Genomic DNA, 10,538 nt, shown 5'->3' with positions numbered 1-10,538 from the left:
TCCTGACTTAAACAAAATTGTTTTTATGCGACCCATTTTAGTCGAGGGAAAAAATTTCCGATTAGAAAATGTAATTAAAATGCAACATTTTTAATCCCCAAAATTAAAAAATTTAACAGTTCAAAGGTTTGTACATTTTTAATTTTATAATATTCTTTTTTTAAATCGTCTTGAATTAATAATGATTTAATTGTTATTAATACATGAAAATTAAAAACTTTCACTAAAAAATTAGAAATTTTGTAAATGGATACATTAGAATCATACCGTTTAAAATTTTAATTTAGCACTCTGAAAATATAAGAATATAGGACATTTTATTTTAAGAAATTTAGTTTTATATTGTAAATTTATTAATATTTGATTCAAAATTGCTAAACAGTGAAAACTGTTTGAATAATCATAATAATCACATTATAGATCAATTGAAATTAAATTTTGATTCGCATGTTGTCAGTTATCATCTAAAAGGATTTTAATGGGCCTGTAAAATATTACTAAATACCATAAATTGTTATTTATATTTATTAAAATATTACGAAATAAGTGTTACAAGAATGAAATACTTCAAGCGGAAACAATATTTAAAAAGGATTTAACACCTAACAAAAGCGTTTTATTATGAAACAGATTTATAATCATCTTGTGAATTCAATTATTGTTTAATTATTAATTCTTGAACTAGACTTAAATTTTGAAAAATTATCAATGTATTTTTATTAGCAGTTGATAAAATGCTTAAAATAATCAATTGTGAACTAAATGGTTACATATTTGAAAAATTAACAAGTGAACTTAACGTGAAATTCCCAAATAAAAAAAGCACTGTTATATCCTGGTCCATCAACTATCCTAAAAAGATTTTTTAAATCAAATTTACAGTCCGTAAAATTGGGGTTGGACATTTACTGTAAACAACTTTTTGATTGAGAATCGTTTGCCTACTGGACATTCTGCGCTTTCTTCTGGGGTCAATTCCTTAACAACGCCGCTCTCTATGTTTATTTTTACTCGTTTTGTCCCAGGATTACCAAGCTTATATATTCCACAAAAGCTCGTATGTTTTTTTGTTTTTTGAAAAATTGCAAAAATGTCACGATTGGGTGTGAATAATACAATCTGTTCTTTGTTTGGCATGCGCGTGACCTTATGATTTTTGGTTTTCAATCCAATTAGTTCATTGGGAGGAAAAGTATATCCTTGTAGTTGAAATATTCGGTTTGGATTCTGTTTAAGTATAAGCCGAACAAATCTATGTTGTGCAAGTGTAAATCCAAGAATAACAGAGCCATTTCTGGCTTGAGGAGACCTGGACCTGGCACGAGGAAAAGACTCCACGGGAGGATGAGATCTGGCAGAATAATGAGGTCTGGCAGGAGCAAGAGGCCTTTCAAGCGAATGTCTATCAGGAAAAGAAGAAGAAGAAGAAGAAGGTTCGCTACGTGGAATATTGGGTATAGGCTCGCCATTAGGCAAGCAATCGAACTGTGAACTCCATTCTGTAAAGAAGATTATGAAATTGTTATTAAACTTCAGAACCGGTTTCTGAAAATTACAAATGGTTTCATGCGCACTCCTCGCTTTTCGAGCGCGGTATTATAGCAGACGAAGCATAGTGGCACGATTCACACAGTGGACAGCGCCACTTCTGTTTAGTAGAACGGCTCCATTGATTTGGGAGAACCATTACCCCGAACAGGCGGAATCGTTTAATCAACAGTACAGTGGAGTTGTTTTGCACACGCGGCGTTTACGACACAGTTCCGCACTTGTGCAGTTTAGAAAAATATAGCATCCACTTTTCGGAAAGACTGATCTCCGCAAGTTTGGGGTAACCAGTACCACGAATTTGGAGCGGACGCCACACGAAACCGAAGTGCAGCGACCCCTCACCGCTGGCGCGACGGTTTTACCTAACTACTCTCCGTGTAGTAATCAGCTGGTTCGAGAGATTTTGGGATGATTTGTTACGAAAGTTGGGTCCTTTATTCATCTACGTAATTTTTCGTAACTCGCAAACAGAAAAAAGTGACTTACAGTAATTTTATACAAATTTAATAAATTAAAAAAATAATAAATAAATTTGAAATCTTTTCAATCTAAATTTTACATTTTAAAATTTTTTTTTATAAAAGATCCTAGGTTAAAAATGTTACAGTTTTAAGATTATGCCATTTTGAATATTAATATGGTCATGGAAAATGAAAAATACGTCAGCGAAAAATTAAAGAAATTTTAAATAAAATTTTTGCGGTAACCCGCATATCATATTCTTGTTCGTAATTCAGTTTCCTAGTATTTATGTTTATATTTTCTGCAGTTGCTTTCTTCACATGATAACTTTTTGGGGTATAAATTTTATTATTTGTTTAAAAATTCAATAATTTTGTTGAAAAGTCATCCTGTTTGCTTGAACATTCAACTAATTTCGGAGAAAATCGACTTTTGTGAAACTCATATTTTAATGATGAAAAAGGAATCTAAAATATTCTTTTTTTTTGGAAACCCGATTATGTTTTTGAAAAATTGGTCCTTTAATTTCAAAAATGCATCTATTGTACCATAGATTGCATCATTTTTAAATAAAAATACCATTGTTTGGTTTAAAATTTAACTCGTTTTTGTGGAAAAGTTATCTCTTTCTTTGTTAAAAATTCAGCTGATTTTCTTAATCTTTATGGGTAGAGAATTGAACTATTCTCATAGAAATATTATTTCATATTTTTATGTAAAAAAGTCAAAGAGAAATCGTTTTTCGATGAAAATTCAACAATTTTTTAATAATTTGTCTTTTTAAACTAATAATTCATTAATTTGAGTAGAAATTGCATCCTTGTCGAATAAAAATGCAATTTCCTGTATAAAAATTCAACAATTAAAAATAGTAGTCCTTTTCTTATTAAAAATTCAATTTCTTTGTTAAAATATCGTTTTTTTGGATTATAATTAATGTATAATCTCAGTAGAAAACCTTCAGCAGACCTGTAAAGTCACACCTGACCTATGACCTGATTAAATATTTAAACGTAAAATTTCCTACTTTTTTGATTGCCTATGTCAAAAATAAGGATTCTCATTTAAAACACCAAGTTGACCTTGAAATGACCTTGAATGTCAAGTGCAAGGTCAAATGAAAGTTAACTATTGGATTTTTGGTTAAAAGTTACTCCAAGATGACCTTGATCCAAGAAAATACAGAGCCCTACCGTTAACTTAAGCCGGGCTTTGCTTAAGTTCGAATGACCTTCAGCAGATCTGCAAAGTCACACTTGACCTATGACCTGATAAATATTTAAACGTGAAATTTCCTAATTTTTTGATTGCGAATGTCAAAAATAAGGATTCCCATTTAAAAACATCAAGTTGACCTTGCAATGACCTTGAACGTCAAGTTCAAGGTCAAATTAAAGGTCACTATTAGATTTATCATTAAAAGTTACTCTATAAATGACCTTGTCCCGATTTAATAATATTGTATGTGAGCAGTTATTTAGGTGTTTCCACTCTCTAAATTTGAATTAGTTAAAATGTTAACTAATTTTAATAAGTGGCCTAATTCTAGGTATAAATCAGTAGCTTTGACTGATAAGTTTACAAATGTCACTGATACATTATTAGAAAATGACTGTTTCATAGCAAGAATTGAGAAACTGACTGAAATTAGTAAAAAATGTAACTGATTCAAATTTAGAGAGCAGGCTTCTTGGATATCTTGTATATTTGTCTAAAAAATATAAATTATAGTAAGACTATGCACGAGCAAAGTTTATGTGCAAATAACTACGTATATATCTATGCTTTTACTATTTATATTTTTAGGATAAATATAGGCTACATTTTTCATATTAAAATTAATGAACCGCAAAAAAAGTTTAATCTTTCATAATTTTCAGTTGAATAAACAAATTCCTTAACTGTAACCAAATTTTCTGCGTATCTGGAAATTTATATAGAAATTTCTAATAGTTTAAAAAAGACATTCGCATGTTGGTATATCATCGGTATTAAATGCTTTTGTAAGTGTGAATTGATTTGTCAACATATTTGTTAACTTTTGACAAAGTTCTTATCTTGTAGTAGGAATTAAAAGTTAAAGAACCTTTAAACTGAAACGTCAACTGTTCCATTTTTGTTTGAAAATTTATCTTTTCCAGTTGAAAATAAAACTGCTTTTTTGAAAAATTACCTTTTTTAATTGTATTCAACTGTTTTTAATTTAAAAAAAAAATATTTTCTAGTTGTAATAGCAACTATTACATATAATGTTGAGAATTAATCTATTTAGCTGAAAACATTATTACTTGGATAAAAGTTCTACTCATTTCTTAAAAATACATTTTTTGTTGTTGTTGATTCATCAATTTAGTTCTGAACTTCAACTTTTTGGCCAAAAATACAGTAAGCAAGAACAGAGATCACTGAATATAATTTAAATTGTTTTTCGCAATGCATTATATTTATTAACACCAAATTTAACTATTCTGACTCATCTAGAATTATAAATTATCTAGAATTGGGATTTGGATCTATGTAAATCTAGTGTAACACTTCTAGAAAGATAAAACTTAATTTCAAGAGCCATAACGATTTATAGTCCAATATGCTTTTTGTACAAATAGTACAAAAAATTTCAATTTATCCCACTCGAATAAATAAAAAAATCTAATCTCTCATTCGATTTTATTTTTATTTAAAGATAAATAGATTATAAGATTAAATGTATACATTAAATTCTAAAAGGATTCTGCATTATCATCAGAGAATAAGGCGAATTTTTGACGTCTTTTCAGACTAGATGAAGCTATGAATAAACAAATTTTTTAATTGCATTTTTTCTGGGAAAAGATCTCCTTCGCTCCGCTGCAAATCGAATTACAGAAGAAGCAGAAGATTTTTTAAAGAAAAAATTTAATTTTGAGATTTCTTAATTCATAGCTCTATCTAATTAAAAAAAATGTTAAGGATTTTTTTTATGCTCTGTTACATTTATTTTATTGAGAATTTTATGATCATGCTTACCAATAGAATCGAGGATAACTGTCAAGGATAAGGTCCATATAATCCTCATCTTTTCTAATCATAAAAGAAACAGAATATTATTGTAATTTGGAATTTTATTAACGACGTAACTGATTAATACTTTAGTGATTCATTAGCTTATAGAGTAAACTATACTATAGTCGTTATCTTTTGCAATAAATAAATTTACTTCGCACTTCTGTGATATTTACATCTGATAAGATATAGTTTCAAGGAAAACAATTTGTTTGGGTATTTAATTAAAAGTGAATTCACTATTCATGTAAGCTTTTACTTTTTAAGAAAAGCTGACGTTTACATGGATTTTAAAGTATTTCATAAGACTTTCCGTGGAGCAATTGTCTAAATTGGTCCCGATTTCTGATGTAGCCTCGATCGCTTTAGCTCAATGTGGGCCTGACCATGGCTACTGATGAGGTTCGGATCATGGCCACATTGGGCTACCCTCTGTAAATTAGAGTTTGTTTAAAATTTTAAATTACTTAAATTTAAAATTATTGCCTCACTTAATCAGTAAATATTCAACTAATTTTTAGTTCAGCAACTAATCTCATATTAAATTAGCTGAATTTAACTTGCAGATAATGTTATTTGACTTCAAAGTGGCCTTATTTCAATTAATTCTTTGGTGACATCCTCTATTTCTTTTGACAAATTTAATTTATAAAAATGTATTACTTCTTAATTGTTTCAGTTTTTTAAATAAAGAAATTCAAAAACAAATAGTATTAATTTTCTAAGTGTTAAGAAAACTTACTAATATTAATTTTACACGGTTTGTAACCATTACAACTTCTGATATCGACTTAATTTCTTTAAATCGTTGCCGAAATTTTGTTTGCTATCAAAATTGCATTTGTGGAAAAAATTGTTTCAATATAAAAAAATATAAAAAAACGGGGAAAAATTGAAGAAAGCTTTATTTTATTTAACCAAAATATTCAATGATCTATGTTTGGGGGCGAATGAAATTAATTAATAAATATGCAATTAGCAAGTTATTGCTGTTTATTGTAAGATTATTTCCCAACTTATTTTCACACGAAGCGCCACTTCGAGTTGAAAATTTGGGACAATAAATAAGGAGCGCTAAGAAAAGTGGGCCTGGTCCTAAACTTTAATAATTTAAAAAAAGCAGAGCAAATTATTTACAACAAAAACTTTTTTTAATAATGATACAAATTTAGGATCAGACCCATCATTCTTAGTGCTTCTTATTTAGTATCCCAAATTTTCAACTTGATGTGGCGTTTCATCTGAATATGAACAGGAAAATAAAAAAAAAAGTGGTGGTAAGGTAGGAATCTGGTCACGTGACCCACTCATTCCATGTCCTTAAATAATTCTCAAATCACCTCATTTATCATTCGCGTGAAGTTTGTAGACCGTGGTGAGGTGTTCAAATAAAACTAGAGTTCTGTACACTAACTCTCTCAAATTTCCGACAATGAACTTCGAGTAAGCGTTGAAATTCGGAAGATAATTTATCGCTCATATTTGCGTGAAAGTGTTTTGCTCTACGTGTTAATATTCTTGGGTTTTTTTTGGTCATTGACAGTGAAATAATTTTTAGATTGATAAAAAAGAATATTTATTCGTATAATAAAATTTAATAAGAGTTTGGATTTTTTTCTGATCAAACACAATTAATCAAAGCCTTGTTCGGCCATTGAAATTAGTGGAATTTGTTAAATCGGCTTTAAAAGGTAAGAAATATTGACTGTGTTACAAAAGACTGGATACGAAATGATCCAATTAAAAATAAGTACGTCGCGATTTTCGACCAAGAAGATTAATATTCTATTAAAAAGGACGAATTTTCAACAAAATTTTAGAATTTCAAACCAAAAAATTGAACCTACGACTAACATATAGATTTTCGACGAATCATTTGAATTTTTCAAAAAAGGTCACTTTCTTATGAAATAAATATTAGTTTTATAAATAAGAATAAAAGGAGCCTTATCAGGGCCAAATCGGGCCTACCTTATGGATAATTGAGTCTGGCCCAGATCGAGTTGGTCGTTTCATTTCGAATCTGGCGCTGATTGGGATTCCAGACCAGGCCAGATTTATCCAGATCTGGCCCCTACCAGGAGACGAATAGCATTTAACGTAAAGTGCATGTGAGCAAATTTAGTATGTTTTCTCTATAGTTTCAACATCTTCTTAGCAAAATTAACATGCTCATCATCAACTTAGCGAATTTTTAGACTTTAAAACAAATATTGTCTTCCAGATATAATACGAATCTTTATAATTAGTTTAAGATAAGGAGTTAATAATTCTGGAAATCTGATGTACATGTATATGTTACAGGAAAAGTACATAACCCAGACATTATATACAATGCCCGGCACAATATAGGTGAAGTATTTAATTTTAAATTTAAATATAATAATGAATTTAAAGAAGGGCCTGATAAATTGACGAACACTTGTAGAAATCAACAAAGGTTAACTCATTGTTTATAAAAACATGGTATAATGGAATCAAATTTTTGATCCACACTGAACTTTGTTTTTACGCATAAACACATTTTGGTTCGAGACTTTGTTTTGCAGGAACATTAAAAAAAATCTTGTCACGTAAATAAAAAAAAATCATGAATAATATCATCAATTTTTAATTTACTATTTTTATCTCATGTTTTCGTTTTTAAGAATAAAACCTTATTCAATTTTTAAGAGATTCGTAAAAGGCAATTTCTTAAAAATATTTTTCGAATTTATTAATTATAAAAAAGTTGAATTTTTAAATTCTAGAATTCAAAATGAACTAAAATGTCATTGTAATAATATACATTCATTACTTGAGTTAGGCAGTAGATTACTTACAATGCCTGGGCAATTTGTCAAATGAGCAATTTCATGTCAAATAATGAAATTTTACTCGAATTTCTCGTAAGAAAAGATACATTTTTGTAAATGTTATTCAGAATCACTAATATAATGTGCAAAAAGTTGTACTTCATTATCTGTCTTCACAATTAGCCATAAAATACAACTGGTTTATAATTCTGTTTTTCATATTGATAATTATATGTTTGCATAAATTATTAATTTAAATTACGAATTTTTCAACTTATTATCAAATTTTCAGTTAAAATAAACCAATCATGCACTAAATTGGAGATGAATAATTGTCTAAGAAATTTATTACTATTTATTACAATATTCTTTTAGAATAATGCTGGAAGATTGCAGTTTTTAAAAATAATTCTCCACTTTTTATCCACTTTTCAAATAGCGTGAGGTAATACTGGATGAAATTAAACAAACATAATTGTTTAAACAAATTATTATTGTTTATAACTGTCTTCTTTGTTTATGCTAGATAGTAGTGGTTTTATGCAATATTTTAACTTGTGGAAAACTTCAATGGGTTAACCATGGCTCAACAATGGTATAAGCGTGGGTTGAGCGATGGGTTAATCGTGGGGTAATCGTGGGTTAATCGTGGGGTAATCGTGGGGTAATCGTGGGGTAATCGTGGGGTAATACTGGGTTAAGCGTGGTTCAAGATTGGCTCAATGGTCACCCACAATCGTCCCAAGGTTGTCCCATGGTTATGAACAATAGGTCAAGCATTGTTTATAGCCCCTCAGCAATGCTTCGTTCACGGCCGAACGCGATTTCGTTAAAATTTAGCTTTGGCAAAACGTTTGAAGATGGACACAATCGACTAAATTTTCCTCACTTTCAGAAAGGATTGGTGGGAAATATTTTCTTTTATTGGACTTTGCGCAGTTTTTTTAAGAACCAGCGTGAAAGAAGTTTGCATAACTGAAGCAGGGCAAGCCACTTGTTAGTATCTGGCTAAAGCATAGGACACGGCTGAACACAAAATAATATTTCTGAAAACATGTAAGTGCCAGAGAAAATTAGCCTGCGTTAAAAATGGAAATCTTAGGTTCGCCAATAGTCTACACGTTTCTAAATGGTAAGTTCACTATCCAGAAGAACTAGGGCGAGCCCGAGGTAGCGCAGTCAGTATTTTAAAAGATCTTTTTCAAAATGTAAATTTTTTCAACCGCAAAAATAACTAAAAATTGTAAGTCGAAGATCCGTGTCTACAGGGTCGAGTACCAGGTAGTTTAATACGTATTCTACGAAAACTTTTTAAAAAGTTAAATTTTTTTGATTACGGAAACCATTCCAAATGGCATCCCGTACTTTCTCCCCTCTTTTTGGCAGCATACGGATACCACGTCGAAAAAAACGACTCGTCTGTTAGAGCTATCTACGAATAGACCCATTTTTTTGCATCTTTATAAGAAGTGAATCGTTGCTAAGACAGACCATGAGTTGTGGATTGGAAGATGTGGCAATAAGACATCGCGATGCTTGGAGAATACAGCGGGTTGGGTAGGACTTCCCATTTTAGCGCTTCCAAGTATTTTTTGACAGGTTTTACAATGTCAATGCTGAATCGCATTAGATGTTTTCAATAGAGGTCGTCTGTGATGGCACCCTTAGGTTGAAGCAGCTCATAGTACACTACACCCTGCTGATCCCACAAAAAGAAGCATGAGCTTTCATCCGTGGATATTCGGTTTTGTTGTTGATGGTTGACCGGGCTCAATCCACGATTTCCTGCACTTAAAGTTATCATAGAGAATTTACTTCTCATCACCAATGACAATACGATGCAGAAGCTCTTTCCGATTTTGTCGTTGAAGTAGATGTTCACAAGTGAAAAATCTTCCTTCGACGTATCCTGGCTTTAGTTCTTCCAGCGCCAAATTCCATTGCTTTCGGACCATTTTTAGTGCATACAGGCGTTTCAAAATGGATGAACAAAATGGTTTCTGCAAGTCCATCTTGCGTTTGACACGTCTACACCCAGAAATGTTTCCAATTCGTCTCCCTCCATCTTTTTCAGATGACCTGGACGTTTTTTGTCCTCCGTGTAGAAATCTCAACTTTTAAATTTGCGAAACCATTACTTACACTTTGTAATCGATGGACTATCATCCTCATAAGCTTCCAAAAGTAATCGATGACTTTCAGCAGCACTTGTCTTCGAATTAAAAAATAAAAGTGAAACTTCCCGCAAACGCTGCTTTGTTGGTACGTAAGTTGACATCTTTAAAGCTATAGAAACTATGCTGTTTATGCTTTGGTAAAACGACACCTAATGAAAACTAAGGCTGCATCCCTGATATACACGATATTGAGCGAGAATCGAAATTCAAATTCAAATCAATGACATCTGCGAAAATCGAACTTCCTTTTTTTTAAATAACATTGCTGAAAGAAAAAAAATTTCATTGTCGAAGAAAGTCGAACTTTGTCTCAAACACTGAGTACGTATACCTATAACTAATGTTAGTTAAATTAAATTAAAATGGTTATGAGATTGCAAAGCGCTATCTAGTTTTGAAAAATAGTATTATGAAACGAAACTTTCGTATAACCTATTTATGAAATACTAACTTAAGAAAGCCTAACTAAGGGTATTCATCTAAATAAATTCACATCAACGAGTTCGATGGG

This window comes from Belonocnema kinseyi, chromosome 5, assembly GCF_010883055.1.
Source record: "Belonocnema kinseyi isolate 2016_QV_RU_SX_M_011 chromosome 5, B_treatae_v1, whole genome shotgun sequence".
NCBI classification, from domain to species: domain Eukaryota; kingdom Metazoa; phylum Arthropoda; class Insecta; order Hymenoptera; family Cynipidae; genus Belonocnema; species Belonocnema kinseyi.
Note: the sequence above shows the minus strand (reverse complement) of the source record.